The 18601-nt window shown below is 43.3% G+C and overlaps 1 pseudogene; it reads left to right on the forward strand.

The window, feature by feature from the left end:
• The window catches only part of LOC122687092, a 42992-nt pseudogene extending 28911 nt beyond the window's left edge, over nucleotides 1-14081 (forward strand).
• The last annotated feature ends 4520 nt before the right edge of the window (nucleotides 14082-18601 follow it).

Here is an 18601-nt window from a genome sequence, read left to right on the forward strand (position 1 = left end):
TTCATCTCCTTGCAGCCCAAGGGACTCTCAAGGGTCTTCTCCAACACCACAGTTCAAAAGCATCAGTTCTCTGGTGCTCAGCCTTGTTCTTAAAGAATCCACCTTCAATACAGGAGACCCTGGTTGATTCCTGAGTTGGGAAGATATGCTGGAGAAGGGATAGCCTAGCCACTCCAGTATTCTTGGGCTTCCCATATAGCTCAGCTGGTAAAGAATATGCCTGCAATGTGGGAGACTTGGCTTTGATCCCTTGATTGGGAAGATCCCCTGGAGAAGTGAATGGCTACCCACTCCAGTATTCTGGCCTGGAGAATTCCATGGACTGTATAATTGTCCATGGGGTTGCAAAGAGTCAGACATAACTGAGCTACTTTCACTTCACTTCACTTCATTCAGCCTTCTTTGTGGTTCAACTCTCACATCCATGCATGACTACTGGAAAAACCACAACTTTGACTATACAGACCTTTGCTGGCAAAGTGATGTCACTGTGTAGTGGGCATGTAACAGAAGTTAGGGCAACCAGTCCTTTTGTAGCTTGAGTGTATGTTACAGACAGAAATATTGGGGGATTATTAAATAGGAGGATGGGAGTTGGGAACCATCAGAAGCCATATATAAAATCCTTGTGGAGAGAGCCTGCATCCAGCTGTGACTTCTAACCCCCTAGATTTTCAAGATGCAAAAGATTCTGACTAATGAACCATTAACAGCAAAGTAATTTTAATCTTATAATTTTTTGCCCAGCAGATGTCTCACATGTTTCTTGAGAAATCCCACCAATGTTTCTACTTTGCCACCTTCTGGAATCTGCTCTCATTCCCTCACTGTTGATGCCTAAACAGAAGGAATCTCCTTTTACCCAGGCTTTCACACTTCCCCTTGCCTACAACTTCAGAATCCACCTTTGATGTTGCCCCAGATTGAAAGATTTTTAAAGGAGCTCATTGTTTTGTGTTTTACTGTTTATGCTAAACAGGCTTATAAACTGAACCCCAATTCTCCACCTACGCATGTGTGAGGGTGGGCTGGACTCTTGAGAGTGGGCTGGACCTGTGACCTGTGCTATCTAATGATGGAATGCCACTTTCAAGGCTAGCTTGTAAAAGACTCCAATTTCTGATTTGCTTCTCCCCTCTTGCTCTCTCTTCCTCATTCTGATAGATGCCAGACACCATGTTGTCAGTTGCCTTAGGAAGAGGTTCATATTGCAAGGAACTGAGGGCTTCCTCCAGCCAACAATCCACAGGAAACTGAATCTTGTCAATATCAAGTGAGTGAATATGGAACTGGGTATTCACCAGCTGAGCCTTGAGAGTTCTGCAGCCCAGCTGGTACCTTGATTGCAGACCTTGAAACAGAGGCCTCAATTAAGTAAGCCGTGTCCAAGTTTCTGATCCATACAAACTGTGTAATAATAAATATTGTTTTAAGTCAATAATTTTGTCATACTTTGTTATGCAGCAGTAAATAACCAGTAGAGTGCACCTTCCTTGAAATCATGACACAGCCCTTTTTAGATCAAGGTTGGGAGTTGTTATGTATGACTTTGTTCTAAACTGCTCTCAAAAAATTTTTGTTCTTGGACTTGCCTGGTGGTGCATTGGATAAGAGTTCGCCTGCCAATGCAAGGGACATGGGTTCAATCCTTGGTCCAGGAGAAGTCCACAGGTTGCGGAGCAACTAAACCTGTGCACCACAGCTATTGAGCCTGTGCTCCAGATCCCAGGAGCCACGCCTACTGAGCCCTCAAGCCGCAACTACTACTGAAACCCATGTGACTAGAGCCCATGCTCCACAACAAGAGAAGTCACCACAATGAGAAGTCCAAACACTGCAACAAAGAGTAGCCCCCCGCTCACTGCTATGCCCTCCAATCAGACATCACGCTCTGTCCATTTCTGTATTGATTTGATGTCAATTCCTGTTCCTGTCTTAGGCTCTTTCAGGATGGTCTTGATGACTCCTCACGTGTGCAGTCTACTCTGCAGTGCTTCAAAATTAAATAAGATTATATTGAACCTGCATATCAGTTTTTTCATCCAAAGAATCAATAGAATGTGAAATATTCAAGCCAGAGACAGAGTTGGTGAATGAGCCCATGAATCCTTTAGGAGAACCCTCTAAGTAACTGCAGGTAAAGCTGCCCAGCTGGCTTATTCTGCTTGGGTTTCTAAGATTCCTCTGTCCTGGCCAACACCTCCCACACATGGATACCCACTCACATGTTCAGCTTGACTCACCCTGGTCAGAGCCCCGGGTCCCCAGGCAGTGTCTCCCACCAGCACCGGGATCTGTCCGTTACCTCACTCCGGCCAGCCCCACGCCAGGAGACTGGGCCCAGCCTGCCCTGTCTTGAGTGCTGACGCTGGTAACGTAAGTTACAGCAGACAGTTCCTGCTTCATCTCTCTCATGTAACCAAGGGGTCAGCCAGGGCTTCCCCCCTCTCAGACAGTGGGAATTCCTGCCCACAGGCAGGTGCCTATCTGGACCCTCCCTTTGGTTCCCCACAGCCTCTCCTCCTCTCAGAAGGTTTAACATCCAACTCTCCCTTTACCCCAGTTTCTATAAGAAATCCAACCAAACAAAATAGGCTGTGATGGTCTGAGGATTTTTACTTCACGTTGGGAGGGTCTGGAAACACGAGGGTCTCCATGCAGCCGTCACTGTCTGGGCCCCTCTGCCTTTTCACCGCCTGGTGTCCTCCCAGGAGACCCAGGGTGCTGAGCACACTCCAGTCTGCCCTGGTGCTCACAGCAGTGCCTCTGCCTCTGCGTTATGAAGTTTCCTCTTTCTCATTATTCTTGCTTTGGATGCAGTTTTTAGAAAGATCTGGCCTGGTATCTTATAAGTTCTTCTTCTCACCTATTCAGCCACCTTCCCCCAAAAGCAAAAAGTTAAAGTTAGTCTTACAGTCGTGTCTGACTCTTTGTGATCCCATGGACCTTAGCCTGCCAGCCTTCTCTGTCAATGGAATTCTCCAGGCAAGAGTACTAGACTGGGTTGCCATTTCCTTTTCCAGAAGATCTTCCTGACCCAGGGATCAAACCCAGGTCTTCTGCATTGCAGGCAGGTTCTTTACCAACTGAGTCACTAGGGAAGACCAATAGCAAAGCACCTTGTTTTTTCCTGATGCTGGTCCTAGAACTAGGCTGCATTTGCCAGGCCTTGGGTATGTTGGCCTGTTCACCAGGATTTGGACTCCTCTGCCCCAGCCACCCCATTGTTTACCACTAAACCCCTGCTTTGGAAAAACCCTAACAATTGACTGGGACTGCAAAGCTTTTTCCATTTCATAGATGTGTGTGCTGAGGCCAAGGCGATGCTTTCTCCTGGATCTGTACACAGAGAGGCAGATTAATCAAAAAGATCTTAAGCAGGCACTGTTTGTTTTGCATGAACAAACAGCAGTTGCTCTTTGTTTAAATTTAATAGTTAAAAATGAACAGTTCTGGTGATAATTACCACATATTTATATTGGTATTTTACTTTTTAAGTTCTGGGAGAACAGCAGTTTAACTCGATTGAATCATATTTATTAAGCCAAAGGTTAAGTGCTTCTATTGCCTTTTAACATTAGAGAAGACAAAGAATTTACTAAGAAAATGCCCCAAATTAATAGTAATTTACAGTATATGTGTCTTTTGTTGTGGAGGAGATGAAAAGAGAGCTCAGAGTAGCTAACAGTAGATTAAAGGAAATAAATAAAACATTTATCTATTAATATTCAGAAACCTATGTAGAAGATCAGCATTGTTGCCCACATTTGCGTATGGCTGACTTTGGCTGTTGGATGGATGAAGCATGTTTGGCACAGAAGACCCTGCAGTACAAATGAAACACTAAGCACTTCATGCCACAAAACTAACCCTGCTGAGGCAGCCCTTATCACACTGTAAATAAGAATGTCACAGTGGCATTTTTAATAAGAATGTTGTTAATGATAATCTCATGATTTATGGAAAACATTGCTGGTTTTAGAATCATGCTTCATCTTAGTCCTGTTTCTAGCCACCAGAAAGAGGGAATTTTTGTCATTGTGATAGTCTGTTTGCACTTCTCTTTAAAATATGGTTTTCCGGTGCATGGCACACAGGTATTTTAATTAAAACTCATCTATATGAAAGCTTTCTACCTGATCCTAGTAAATAATTTGAAATAGAAATGTTTGAAAGAGGCTGTTACAAATCAAAAACAGTTACCAATTTGGAATTATAAATAGAGTAGATTACATAGAACATGTTTATAGAAATGAGCCTTTATAATAAACACATATAAAGATGCTCAACATCACTCATTATTAGAGAAATACAAATCAGAACCACAATGAGATATCATCTCATGCTGGTCAGAATGGCTGCCATCAAAAATCTGCAAACAGTAAATGCTGGAGAGGGTGTGGAGAAAGGAGAAATTTTTGTTGGTGGGAATGCACACTGGTACAGCCACTTTGGAAAATAGTATGAACATTCCATAAAAAACTTAAATACAACTGTCATACAACCCAGCACTCCCACTGCTGGGCACACACACCAAGGAAACCAGAATTAAAAGAGACACATGTACCCCAATATGCATTGCATCACTGTTTACAATAGCTAGGACATGGAGGCAACCTAGATGTCCATCAACAGATAAATGGACAAGGAATTTGTAGTGCATATGCACAATGGAATATTACTCATCTATAAAAAGGAATGCATTTGAGTCAGGTCTAATGAGGTGGGTGAAACTGGAGCCTATTATACAGAGTGAAGTAAGTCAGAAAGACAAACACCAATACAGTATATTAACACATGTATATGGAACTTAGAAAGACAGTAAGGATGATTCTATATGCAAGGAGGCAAAAAAGACACAGACGTAAAGAACAGACTTTTGGATTATGTGGGAGAAGGCAAGGATGGGATGATTTGAGAGAATAGCTTTGAAACATGCATATTACCATATGTAAAACAGAGGACCAGTGCAAGTTCAATGCATAAAGCAGGGCAGTCAAAGCCGGTGCTCTGGAACAACCCAGAGAGATGGGGTGGGGAGGGAGGTGAGTGGGAGGGGGGTTAGGATGGGGGGACACATGTGCGCCTGTGACTGATTCATGTCGATGTATGGCAAAAATCATCACGATATTGTAAAGCAATTATTCTCCAATTAAAATTAATTAATTAATTTTTAAAAATAAACCTTTAATTATTTCACTTTAGAGATTTAAGATAACAATTTAAATTATAGAATTATAGAACTAGAAGAACTTTACATGTTACCAAGATCAACCTCTCCTCACTCTCCTTAGATAAGGTAAGAAGAGGTTAACATGTATCTGAGACTACACACCTGGTGGCAGGGATGGAACTATAATAAGCTCCTGATTCCTAAATTAGCATTCTTACAGTCTTTGTACAACCTCCTCTAGTGTTCCAGTAGTAAATAAAATTAATTTGAAGTATTAACTTTCATTGTATTTTAATAGATCAGTTTTCTCAATGCAATTAAGATATCAATATTTCAACCAGTCAAACCATTGACTTTATATGCATATTCATGTTTATAGTGTTTTGCATATTGAAAATTCAAGATCTTCTTTTCCTAAACCTAATTTTCAGTCCATACAATTAGTCAAAGTTAAAGGAAGGATAGGGCATAAACTTTCAATATTTGCAATTTTCTGCCAAATGAGAGTTCAAAAAATTAGTTCCATTGAGGTTTTAATATTAATATATGACTTGACTTGTAGAAGAATACATTAATAGGAAATATATATCATTCTAAGATAAGTAAAATGCTTAATCCATTATTCCTAAGCTGATTTTTTTGCTGTTGTTTTATAAGATTAGGTTGCAGATTTCCTTTCATTAGAAAAGTACTTTACAACATTCATTGAACAATACATCATACAAATAATCTTTCTTGAGAATTTGTAATAAATCAGGGACTTTCTGACAATTAAAAATAGAAATAGCCTTCATATATCACTGTGTTAGATAAGCTGCTTCCAGCTACAAGAAACAGAAATCCTAAATTAAGCTGACTTAACAAGGAAATGTATTAGCTTACAAACAGAAAGTTTGCTTTGGATGATTTGGCAGCTCAATCATGTCATCAAGAGCTTTAGTTCCTTTAATTTCTTTGTGTGAGTGTCCAAAATGCCAACTCCATTCTTTGTGATGTAGGTACTAGCATCTCCTCATTCTATAAATAAGGACATTTATGGTCTTAAAAAGATGCCATCCTGGCCCTTTGTTGTCATGATATGGGCTTCAGTAACAACCAGGGCTATATTATTTACATCCAACGAGAGATAGACACTAGCTTCCTGTTGTTCTCTATCTAAAAAAGGAAGGATTTTCACAGAAGTCACTAGTACACTTCTCCAATCTTACTGGCCAAAATTAGGCTTCAGATTCATTCCTGTACCAAATATTGGTGCAAGGGTTACTTTAACTCAGTCAGACCCCACACTTGAGCCAGGGTCATTTCTCCAACAAGACATTGCTGGTATTCAGTGAAGAGGAGAGAGGTTCTGCATTGTGCAGAGGAGGCTGCAGCTTCCCCTCTGAAACGCTTCTGCCTCTTAACTTCCACAACATCACTGTTAGTTTGCCCTGTAGCGTTTCTGTTCCCACTCCTCAGACTCCTTTTCCAGCTCCTCTTCCGCTTCCCCTTCTCTAAATATTGGAGTTTCCTATGCCTCGGTGATCAGGTTTCATCTCCCTCTTTGACTTTCTCCCTAGGTTATCTCACCTGTTCTTGTATCTTCGAATAACACTCTAAGTTGATCATCTCCCACCGAAACTCTCTCCTGAGCTCCAGATTCACGTGTTCAGCTTTATTCCATGTAGACACTCAGGTGCTTGTGTTTCTTCCTTTTATGTCTCCCATTTCTCCTATAACAGTGGTTTTCAAACTTAAGCATGCATCAGAATGGCTGGAGGGCTGAGGAAACACAAACTGCTTGCCCCATCCTCAGAATTTCTGATTCAGTAGGTCTGTGTTGGAGCTAAAGACTATGAATTTCCAACAAGTTTTTAAGTGATGCTGACACTGCTCATCTGGAACAACGCTTTGAGAACAAGTTTCCTCATACGAACGTCCAAAGCTGAGTCCCTGGCACAGAGAGAGTGTAGACTACTGTACAATTGCACTCATTTCACATGTTAATGAGGTTATGCTCAAAATCCTTCAAGTTAGGCTTCAGCAGCACATGAGCCAAAAACTTCCAGATGCACAAGCTGAGTTTAGAAAAGGCAGAGAAACCAGAGATCCAATTGCCAACAATTGTTGGCTCATAGAGAAAGCAAGGGAATTCCAGAAAAACATCTACTTCTGCTTCATTGACTACATTAAAACCTTTGCCTGTGTGGATCACAACAAACTTTGGAAAATTCTTTAAGAAATGAGAATACTAGACCACATTCATGATCTGAGCCACAGTCAGCTCCAGGTCTTGATTTTGCTGACTGTATAGATCTTCTCCATCTTTGGCTGCAAAGATATAATCAATCTGATTTCGGTGTCGACCACCTGGTGATGTCCATGTGTAGAGTCTTCTCTTGTGTTGTTGGAAGAGGCTGTTTGCTATGACCAGTGTGTTCTCTTGGCAAAACTCTAATAGCCTTTGCCCTGTTTCATTCCTTACTCCAAGGCCAAATTTGCCTGTTACTCCAGGTGTTTCTTGACTTCCTACTTTTGCATTCCAGTCCCTATAATGAATGGGACATCTTTTCGGGGTGTTAGTTCTAAAAGGTCTTGTCAGTCTTCATAGAACCGTTCAACTTCAGCTTCTTCAGCATTACTGGTTGGGGCATAGACTTGGATTACTGTGATATTGAATGGTTTGCCTTGGAAACAAACAGAGATCATTCTGTCGTTTTTAAGATTGCATCCAAGTACTGCATTTTGGACTCTTTTGTTGACTATGATGGCTACTCCATTTCTTCTAAGGGATTCCTGCCCACAGTAGTAGATATAATGGTCATCTGAGTTAAATTCATCCATTCCAGCCCATTTTAGTTCACTGATTCCTAGAATGTCAACATTCACTCTTGCCATCTCCTGTTTGACCACTTCCAATTTGCCTTGATTCATGGACCTAACATTTCAGGTTCCTATACAATATTGCTGTTTACAGCATCGGACCTTGCTTCTATCACCAGTCCCATCCACCACTGGGTATTGTTTTTGCTTTGGCTCCATCCCTTCATTCTTTCTGGAATTATTTCTCCACTGATCTCCAGCAGCATACTGGGTACCTACCGATCTGGGGAGTTTCTCTTTCAGTATCCTATCATTTTGCCTTCTCATACTGTTCATGGGGTTCTCAAGGCAAGAATACTGAAGTGGTTTGCCATTCCCTTCTCCAGTGGACCACATTCGGGCAAACCTCTCCACCATGACCTGACCATCTTGGGTGGCCCCACACGGCATAGCTTAGTTTCATTGAGTTAGACAAGATTGTGGTCCTGTGATCAAGTTGGCTAGTTTTCCGTGATTATGGTTTTAGTGTGTCTGCCCTCTGATGCCCTCTCACAACACCTACCATCTTACTTGGGTTTTTCTTATCTTTTACGTGGGGTATCTCTTCACAGCTGCTCCAGCAAAGTGAAGATGATGCTGTGAAAGTGCTGCACTCAATATGCCAGCAAATTTGGAAAACTCAGCAGTGGCCACAGGACTGGAAAAGGTCAGTTTTCATTTCAATCCCTAAGAAAGGCAATCCCAAAAAATGCTCAAACTACCACACAATTGCACTCATCTCACATACTAGTAAAGTAATCCTCAAAATTCTCCAAGCCAGGCTTCAGCAATACATGAACCGAGAACTTCCAGATGTTCCAGCTGGTTTTAGAAAAGGCAGAGGAACCAGAGATCAAATTGCCAACATCTGCTGGATCATCAAAAAAGTGAGAGAGTTCCAGAAAAACATCTATTTCTGCTTTATTGACTACGCCAAAGCCTTTGACTGTGTGGATCACAATAAACTGTGGAAAATTCTGAAGGAGATGGGAATACCAGACCACCTGACCTGACTCTTGAGAAACCTGTATCCTGGTCAGGAAGCAACACTGAGAACTGGACATGGACCAACAGACTGGTTCCAAATAGGAAAAGGAGTACGTCAAGGCTGTATATTGTCACCCTGCTTATTTAATTTATATGCAGAGTACATCATGAGAAATGTTGGGCTGGAAGAAGCACAAGCTGGAATTAAGATTGCTGGGAGAAATATCAATAATCTCAGATATGCAGATGACACACCCTTATGGCAGAAAGTGAAGAGGAACTAAAAAGCCTCTTGATAAAAGTGAAAGAGAAGAGTGAAAAAGTTGGCCTAAAACTCAACCTTCAGAAAACTAAGATCATGGCATCTGGTCCCATCACCTCATTGGGAAATAGATGGGGAGACAGTGGAAACAGTGTCAGACTTGTTTTTTTTGGTCTCCAAAATCACTGCAGATGGTGACTGCAGCCATGAAATTGAAAGACGCTTATCCCTTGGAAGGAAAGTTATGACCAACCTAGAGAGTGTATTAAAAAGCAGAGACATTACTTTGTCAACAAAGGTCCGTCTGGTCAAGGCTATGGTTTTTCCAGTGCTCATGTATGGATGTGAGAGTTGGACTGTGAAGAAAGCTGAGCGCCAAAAAATTGGATGCTTTTGAACTGTGGTGTTGGAGAAGACTCTTGAGATTCCCTTGGACTGCAAGGAGATCCAACCTGTCCATCCTGAAGGAGATGAGTCCTGGGTGATCATTGGAAGGACTGATGCTGAAGCTGAAACTTCAGTATTTTGGCCACCTCATGCGAAGTGTTGAATCATTGGAAAATACCCTGATGCTGGGAGGGATTGGGGGCAGGAGGAGAAGGGGACGACAGAGGATGAGATGGCTTGGATGGCATCACCGACTCAATGGGCACGAGTTTGAGTAAACTCCAGGAGTTGGTGATGGACAGGGAGACCTGGCGTGCTGCGATTCATAGGGTCACAAAGAGTCAGACACGACTGAGCGACTGAACTGAACTGAACTGAGACCACCTTACCTGTCTCCTGAGAAACCTGTCTGTGGGTCAAGAAGCAAAGTTAGAACCGGACATGGAACAAAAAACTGGTTCAAGATTGGGAAAGGAGTATGAAAAAACTGTATATTGTCACCCTGCTTGTTTAACTTCTATGCAGAGTACATCATGAGAAACATCAGGTTGGATGAAGCACAAGCTGGAATCAAGATTGCCGACAGAAATATCAGCGACCTCAGATATGCAGATGATACCACTCTAATGGCAGAAAGTGAAGAGGAACTAAAGAGCCTCTTGATGATGGTGAAAGAAGAGAGTGAGAAAGCTGGCTTGAAACTCAACATTCAGGGGGAAGCAGCATGAGGAGTTGGATGATCACTGAGGGTTACTAAAAGGGGCCACTAGGACCATCTGCCACCTGCAGTATATTTTTGGAGATTTTAGCCCTGATGAATTCCATCAGTTCTCTGTGACTCCTCATGCTTCGGTGGAGCTTCCTCCACACAGTGGGACAGTTCTGTGTGGTTCACAGGCTGCTGGTGACCTCCCCAATGGACACAACTTTCAGAGAATTGAATATGTTGTTAATGAAGTAATCGAATCCAGTGACACTTTGCCGAGAATGCCCAACTACAGTATTTCAAGCATGTTGAATCCTCAGGCCCCTGAATTTGTCCTTAGCTGCACAACTTCCAAAAAGCTCCCTGATGACATTGATAAAGAAGTGAACTACAGTTCCCCTGACTGCCAGTACTCGGGCCCTACCCTTGCCCTGGATGGCAGCTCTCATGCCGAGGTGGAAATTATAGAGAATGATGATGTTTCAGGTGGTCTCGGACAGTTCAGTTCAGTTCAGTCTCTCAGTCGTGTCCGAATCTTTGCAACCCCAGGGACTGCAGCAAGCCAGGCCACCCCATCCATCACCAACTCCTGGAGCTTACTCAAACTCATGTTCATTGAGGCGGTGATGTCATCCAACCATCCCATCCTCTGTCATCCCCTTCTCCTCCTGCCCTCAATCTTTCCCAGAATCAGGGTCTTTTCAAATGAGGCAGTTCTTTGAATCAGGCGGCCAAAGTATTGCAGCTTCAGCTTCAACATCAGTCCCTCCAATGAATACCCAGGACTGCTCTCCTTTAGGATGGACTGGTTGGATCTCCTTGCAGTCCAAGGGACTCTCAAGAGTCTTCTCCAACACCACTGTTCAAAAGCATCAATTCTTTGGTGCTCAGCTTTCTTTATAGTCCAACTCTCACATCCATACATGACCACTGGAAAAACCATAGCCTTGACTAGACGGACCTTTGTTGACAAAGTAATGTCTCTGCTTTTTAATACACTCTCTAGGTTGGTCATAACTTTTTCCCCAAGGAGTAAGCGTCTTTTAATTTCATGGCTGCAATCACCATCTGCAGTGATTTTGGAGCCCAGAAAACTAAAGTCTGTCACTGTTTCCCCTGTTTCCCCATCTATTTGCCATGAATTAATGCGACCAGATGCCATGATCTTAGTTTTCTGAAGGTTGAGCCTTAAGCCAACTTTTTCACTCTCTTCTTTCCCTGTCATCAAGAGGCTCTTTAGTTCTTCTTCACTTTCTGCCATCAGGGTAGTGTCATATGCATATCTGAGGTTATTGATATTTCTCCCTGCAATCTTGATTCCAGCTTGTGTTTCCCCCAGTCCAGCATTTCTCATGATGTACTCTGCATATAAGTTAAACAAGCAGGGTGACAATATACAGCCTTGACGTACTCCTTTTCCTATTTGGAACCAGTCTGTTGGTCCATGTCCAGTTCTCAGTGTTGCTTCCTGACCAGCATACAGGTTTCTCAAGAGTCAGGTCAGGTGGTCTGGTATTCCCATCTCCTTCAGAATTTTCCACAGTTTGTTGTGATCCTCGCAGTCAAAGGATTTGGCATAGTAAATAAAGCAGAAATAGATGTTTTTCTGGAACTCTCTCACTTTTTTGATGATCCAGCAGATGTTGGCAATTTGATCTCTGGTTCCTCTGCCTTTTCTAAAATCAGCTTGAACATCTGGAAGCTCACAGTTCATGTGCTATTGAAGCCTGGCTTGGAGAATTTTGAGCATTTCTTTGCTAGCATGTGAGATGAGTACAACTGTGCGATAGAAAGGGAGTGCAAAAAGAAGAAAAAACATCCTCCTGGATATTACAGTCACTTGAAAGTGCCGAGGGCAGCTCTTCAGCAGAAGCCCTGGTCGGTGGTCATCCAAGCCAGCAGTCCCCAACAGTGTAAGCACCCAGGATGCAGACTCGATGGGGGATGTGCCCACATCCCCCCCACTCTCGGACTTGGGGCAGCCCTCTGGACACCACAGACTTTGTCAGCGACGCCGCACCTCATTGAGCCCTGGACGGTGGGGCCAGGACTGCAGGGCAGCTAAGGGCTGCCCCGGGGCTGATTCCCAGCAGGGACACCCTGTTGAGGACAACTATGGCTCAGCCCTCCGTGAGGACTGAGATTACTCAGAACCTTGAAGTCGCTAAGGGACAAATACTTGAATCCTTGGGTGAGGGAACAGCTGCCAGCAGGGTGGAGTTGCACACTGTGGAGAGCTTGCACCTGGCCCTGCCAAGGGGGAGAGCACCCCACCTCCTGTGGACACCCCGGCCTCTGCAGCGGGCACAGTGCCCACCAGTCAGCCTGCCAAGTCGTGGGCCAGCCTTTTTCATGATTCTAAGCCCTCTTCCTCCTGCTCGCCTGTGGCTTCTGTGGAAACTAAGAACTCCCCTCCCACCACGTCTCCCCTGGTCTCTGAAAAGCAGGCAGAAGTCAAGGAAGGGCTGGTTCCAGTTTCAGAGGATCCCGAAGCCATAAAGATCGCAGAGCTCCTGGGGAACACCACCCTGATTCATAAACCAGTGTTGTTGCAACCCTGCGGGCTGATCTACAAAGGAAATTGGTGCTACATCAAAGCCACACTGCAGGCATTGGTGGCTTGCCCGCCGATGCATCACCTGATGAAGTTCATTTCTCTGTATTCAAAAATGCAAAGCCCTTGTACATCCACACCCATGACAGACAGCTTTGTTTAGCTAATGAATGAGTTTACTAATATGCCAGTACCTCCAAAACCCAGTCAAGCTCTTGGAGATAAAATCGTGAGGGATATCCACCCCAGAGCTGCCTTTGAACCCACATATATTTGTAGACTCCTGACGATGATCAAGTGGAGCCTGTCTGAAAAGGATGGGCAAGAAGATGCTGAGGTGTACTTAGGCTTCATTCTAAACAGACTCCAGGAGGAAATGCTGAACCGAAAGAAACTTCTCTCACCAGATAATGAAAACCTTACTGTTTCCAGTGGACCCAAAAGCCACTCAGTGAATGAAGAGGAGCAGGAAGAACCAGGAGAAGGAAGTGAGGATGAGTGGGAGCAAGTGGGCCCCTGAAACAAGATCTCAGTCACTCACCAGGCGGCCTTTGTTCAGACCCCCATCGCTGGCATTTTTGGTGGACACATCAGGTCTGTGGTTTACCAACAGAGTTCAAAAGAGTCTGCCACCGGGCAGCCATTCTTCAACCTGCAGCTGGACATCCAGTCTGACAAGATACACACCGTCCAGGATGTGCTGGGGAGCCTGGTGGCCAGAGAGTCTGTCCAGGGTGACACCACCAAAACCGAACAAGAGGTGGAGATCAATGGGAGAGGGACTCTGGAAAAGCTCCTTCCTGGGCTTCTGCTGTGCCTCCAGTGGTTTGTGTACAGGACTGGGGGCTGTCAGACCTCATCAGAAATACTGACTATCCTGTGGACTTGGAAATTAGTAAAGACTGCTCTCCCCAGGGATTAAAAATAAGAACTTTAAATGCCACAGAGCATATAGGCTGTTTACAGTGGTCTATCGCCACGGCAGCAGCACCACAGGTGGCCACAGGACGTCTCCCAGGTCAGGCTCAAGGGCTGGGGGCGCGCTGAGGAGCAGACGGTCACAGTGATCAGCCCGACGATCAAGGCCAAGGCCAAGGCCAGCAGCAAGAGCGAGGCCCACTGCGGGCGTGCAGCCCACCTCCTGCGCGACCGCATCGTGGACCTGCTGTAGCCGTGCCGAGGCCTCTCCTAGGCTCGGCCCTCACCGCCTCCCCTCTTCTCTTTAGTGGCTCTTAGAGGAGAAACTCTTTCTCCCTATCGCCAAAATGGGCTCGAGTGAGAGGAGGCGCCTTGCGGTTTGTGCACAGCATAGCTTCCACTGACTTCTAGCTTCCAAATCAAAATCATCTGGTGAAACAGACTGTAGCTTCATTCAAGAAAGTACACGAGAAACCCATTTCTGAAATAATGGTGATTCCTGAGGAAGAAGGGTAACTTGTGTTTAATTCCCAGTCTAATTGCACAGTAGAGTAAGTCCTGCACTAGCAACAACACTTGTAAATTTGTGAAAATGAGTTTTCTTTCCTTAAAAAAGATAAATTTTTTAATCCATCACACTTTCGTCCCTCACCCTTTAGTTTTTGATCAATGATAAAAACGAGTCAGTTACCAGAGAAGAAATAGTTCTTCGAAGGATAAATAAGCACAAAAATGTTGCTGGTTCCTAACAGGAAAAATACATTTTAATAATTGTGCGCTGAGAAGCTGCTTAGGCACACATGGCAGATCAAATATTTAGAGTTACAATATCAGTCACATAGAAGGGTGATTGTAACTTCATTGCCATTAAAAGATTTCAAAGTGCATTCATGCTTCTGTGTACACATAATGAAAAAGGAGCAGAATAATGAAGATTGGTATTCCCCTCCGGCTGCTGTCTAATTCTGCTGTCTGCTCTTCTATGATGCCATGTTTCTAATGTACACAGTTAGTGATAGCTAGGAGTGTACAGTTGTTGCCCATCAATAAAAATCACAAAGTTGGTTTAAAGCTGAAAAAAAAAAATCCTCCACGTTCAAAAAAACTAAGATCATGGCATCCAGTCCCACAACTTCATGCAAATAGAAGGGGGAAAGTGGAAGCAGTGGCAGACTTTATTTTCTTGGGCTCCAAAATCACTGTGGATGGTGACTGCAGCCATGAAATTTAAAGATGCTTGCTCCTTGGAAGAAAAGTTATGACCAAGCTAGACAGTGTATTAGAAAGCAGAGTCATCACATTGCCAACAAAGATTCGTATAGTCAAAGCTATGGTTTTTCCAGTAGTCATGTATGGATGTGAGAGTTGGACCATAAAGAAAGCTGAGAGCTGAAGAATTGATGTTTTCAAATTCTGGTGCTGGAGAAGATTCTTGAGAGTACCTTGGACTGCAAGGAGATCCAACCAGTCCATCCTAAAGGAAATGAACCTTCAATATTCATTGGAAGGACTGATGCTGAAACTGAAGCTCCAATACTTTGGCCACATAGCGAAGAGTCAAGCCACTAGAAAAGACCGTGATGCTCAGAAAGACTGAAGGCAAAAGAAGGGGGCAGCAGAGGGTGAGATGGTTAGATAGCATCACTGACTCAATGGATGTGAATTTGAGCAAACTCCAGGAAATAGTGGAGGGTAGAGGAGCCTGTCATACTGCAACCCATGGGATCACAAATCATCTGACGGAAACAACAACATCACACATAGCAAGGTATAATTTTAGTTTAGCATTGTTTTTTTTAATTACTATCTCCTTTACTAGTAGTCTGCTTCATCAAGACAGGAGTTATGCCCCTCTTATTCATTTCCATATTACTCATTTGGAAAAAAATTTTGTTGGTGACTGAAAGCTGTTTCTCTTCTCCTGTTTCTTACGTGAAGGTGAAGTTGCTTAGACTCTGCGACCCCACACTGTAGCCTACCAGGCTCTTCCATCCATGGGATTTTCCAGGCAAGAGTACTGGAGTGGGTTGCCATTGCAGACTCTAATTTAGCTCAGGTATCAGGAGATTCTTGATCTCGGGGAAGATGGAACTAGCTATCTAAGAGTAGGCTTGTAATTCAATTCTACCCTTAAGATATAACAAGAAATGTGGAATATCTTCTCTATGTTGTATGAGGATATGATATCTTGAGTTGCAGCAGCCAGACTGCAACCAGGAGGTAAAGTTCTAGCAAACTGCAAAGATACCAATCCTGAGATCCAGCATCAATAAGCTGCTGCACACACCTAGCAAATACCTACCAAATGTTAAGGGACATAAATAAAGACAACTATGTGTTTAAGCTGTTTTCTGTTGCAGTGACTAGATGAAGCCAAAAGTTTTATGACTCAGTACACTGCTTGACACATGCAAGCAACTTGTGTTCAATTAATACAGGTATTTGTTTTTGTTGAATGAATAAAAGACTACATAGTTAAAGCAATGTGAGAAAGAATGGGGAAGGTATCCAGGGAATTTAATCTACATTAAAAATACAATTTGGGGGAGGATTAATCTAAGGGAGGGAGAAGTAGGAACAGGGTACATGTTATACTGCCTGGTGATATTTATTAACCAATTTATACAAATATTTTTTCATTCATTTAAATAAAAATGTAATGAAGACTTACTACTTCAAGAAGTATTACATTAAGGAGGCACACAGTATATTGTTTGAAAATACAGGTCACGGAATACTTAAACACAGCCTCTTAAAATCTGGTGCCTTAAAGTAAGTTACTAAATCTCCTTTAACTTCAATTTGCGTGTGTGTATGCTAAGTCACTTCACTCATGTCTGACTCTCTGCAACCCAATGAACTGTAGCCTGCCAGGCTCATCTGTCCATGGGGTTCTCCAGGCAAGAATACTGGAGTGGGTTGCCATGCCCTCCTCCAGGGGATCTTCCTGACCTAGGGATTGAAACCACGTCTCTTATGTCTCCTGTTTTGGCAGGCAGGTTCTTTACCACTAGTGCTACCTGCGAAGCGCTAACTTTAGTTTCAGTTCAGTTCAGTTCAGTTTAATCGCTCAGTTGTGTCCGACTCTTTGCGACCCCATGAATTGCAACACACCAGGCCTCCCTGTCCATCACCAGCTCCCGGGGTTTACTCAAACTCATGTCCATTGAGTCAGTGACGCCATCCAGCCATCTCATCCTGTCATCCCCTTCTCCTCCTGCCCCCAATCCCCCCCAGCATCAGGGTCTTTTCCAATGAGTCAACCCTTCGCATGAGGTGGCCAAAGTATTGGAGTTTCAGCTTCAGCATCAGTTTTCAGTTTACTCCTCTTCAAAAGGAAATAATCACATTTTTAAAAGGTTAGTGTGATGAGAGGATGCATGTAAAGTGCTCAACGTCCTACATGCCCATTAAGTAGTAAATAATAAATAGTTTTACATTTGTTATTATAATGATTAAGTATGGCTAAGAGAAATGGGACACAAAGGTGAAAAATATATAGCCCCTTTCCATAACAAAAATGCCTTAATATCTGAATACTGAAATAACATAAAACAGCATGAGGAATGTGAAGGAAGGAAAAGTCTTTCTGCTTTGGAGGATAAGACAAGGTTTTAGTAGAGGAGAAAATGTTTGGTCTGTATCTTTAATGAAAGTTTGCATGTTCACATGCAGAGATGAGCAGTGAAGAATGTATGCTGCAGTGGTTGGAAAGGGAGAACTAACAAACATATTACAGACAATAAAACCTAGGAAGAGGAGGGCAGGGAAATATAAGGCCATGTAGCTCATGGCTGGTAGGATGGCTTGGCACCAGTTCAGACTTAAGAAAGAAGCCTGTGGGGGTGAGCCTGTGGGAAGTGCTACCTCTCATGGAGGAGGAGTTTCAATAACTAACTAGGAAGGCTCTGGCTCTTTTTGGCAGGCAATGAGGTGCCATGAAAAGATTTAAAGCAGGGCAAGAAAGTGACCTGATAAAAGTGTGGCCAGACACTGTTAATGTCCCTCCACAGCCATCCTTCCTTTGGTTTGCCCAGTTTGAAGGGATGAAGACCACCAGCTCTGACAACGTACCTGAAATCTGGGCAATGATTTGTAAGGAAGATCTACCGAGTGCTCCTGGAAAGTAAGTTTTTTTTAAAGAGAAAGATATACAAAGGGAAAATCATTATGCTCTCTCCATTGGTTCCCCTTGCTGAACTCACCCTGTGAGTTCTGTTGTGTACAGATACAGACAGTGCTTAGAGCTTCAGCAGCAATCTTGAAAAATGATCTCTCACACTCACAAATGATGGTTAAAAGATAAGATTCAAGAAGCCTGGGTCTTTGATGACATTATTGAACTGTGCAGTCAATTCCAGGACTGCCTATTCCCAGACGACCAGTTAAGCAAATAGTAGATACATTATAGGTTAAGCCGCTATTGCTTAGTGGCTTGTTCTTTGTAGCCACACTATTCAAGCTAATGCTGAGAGCGGTGTTTTAGGAAGATTTATAAGAGATTGACGGGATGAACTGATGCAATGTGAAAATAAGGATAACAAGTAGGAAAACAATTACTAAGCATGTCTTGTGTGCATTTTTGAAATTAAGAAACGCATGTACAGCACTTACAATGCACCAGATACTATGAAGCACTTTGCTCGTTTCTCATTAAATCTCTGTGAGGTAAATACTATCATTATCCCCATTTTTCAAATAAGAAAACTGAGTCATAGATTAGTGATACAGTTTCCCCAAGGACACAGAGCTAGCATTTGTGGAGCATTCCAC

This window comes from Cervus elaphus, chromosome 30 (genome assembly GCF_910594005.1).
Source record: "Cervus elaphus chromosome 30, mCerEla1.1, whole genome shotgun sequence".
Classification (NCBI taxonomy): Eukaryota; Metazoa; Chordata; class Mammalia; order Artiodactyla; family Cervidae; genus Cervus; species Cervus elaphus.